We start from the raw sequence: 203 nt of genomic DNA, 5'->3' as shown, positions 1-203 counted from the left end.
GGTAAAGACAGGCTAGTCTAGAAATACAGCTGTGAAAGTGGGAGTATCTTTCTATTGGTAAAGACAGGCTAGTCTAATAATATAGATGTGAAAGTGGGATAATCTTTCCCTGGGTAAAGACAGCTAGTCTAGAAATACAGCTGTGAAAGTGGGAGAATCTTTCCCATGGTAAAGAAAGCTAGTCTAAAAATACAGCTGTGAAC

The sequence above is a fragment of the Mizuhopecten yessoensis genome, unplaced genomic scaffold (genome assembly GCF_002113885.1).
Source record: "Mizuhopecten yessoensis strain PY_sf001 unplaced genomic scaffold, ASM211388v2 scaffold7015, whole genome shotgun sequence".
NCBI classification, from domain to species: domain Eukaryota; kingdom Metazoa; phylum Mollusca; class Bivalvia; order Pectinida; family Pectinidae; genus Mizuhopecten; species Mizuhopecten yessoensis.
This window is presented reverse-complemented; position numbering follows the sequence as displayed.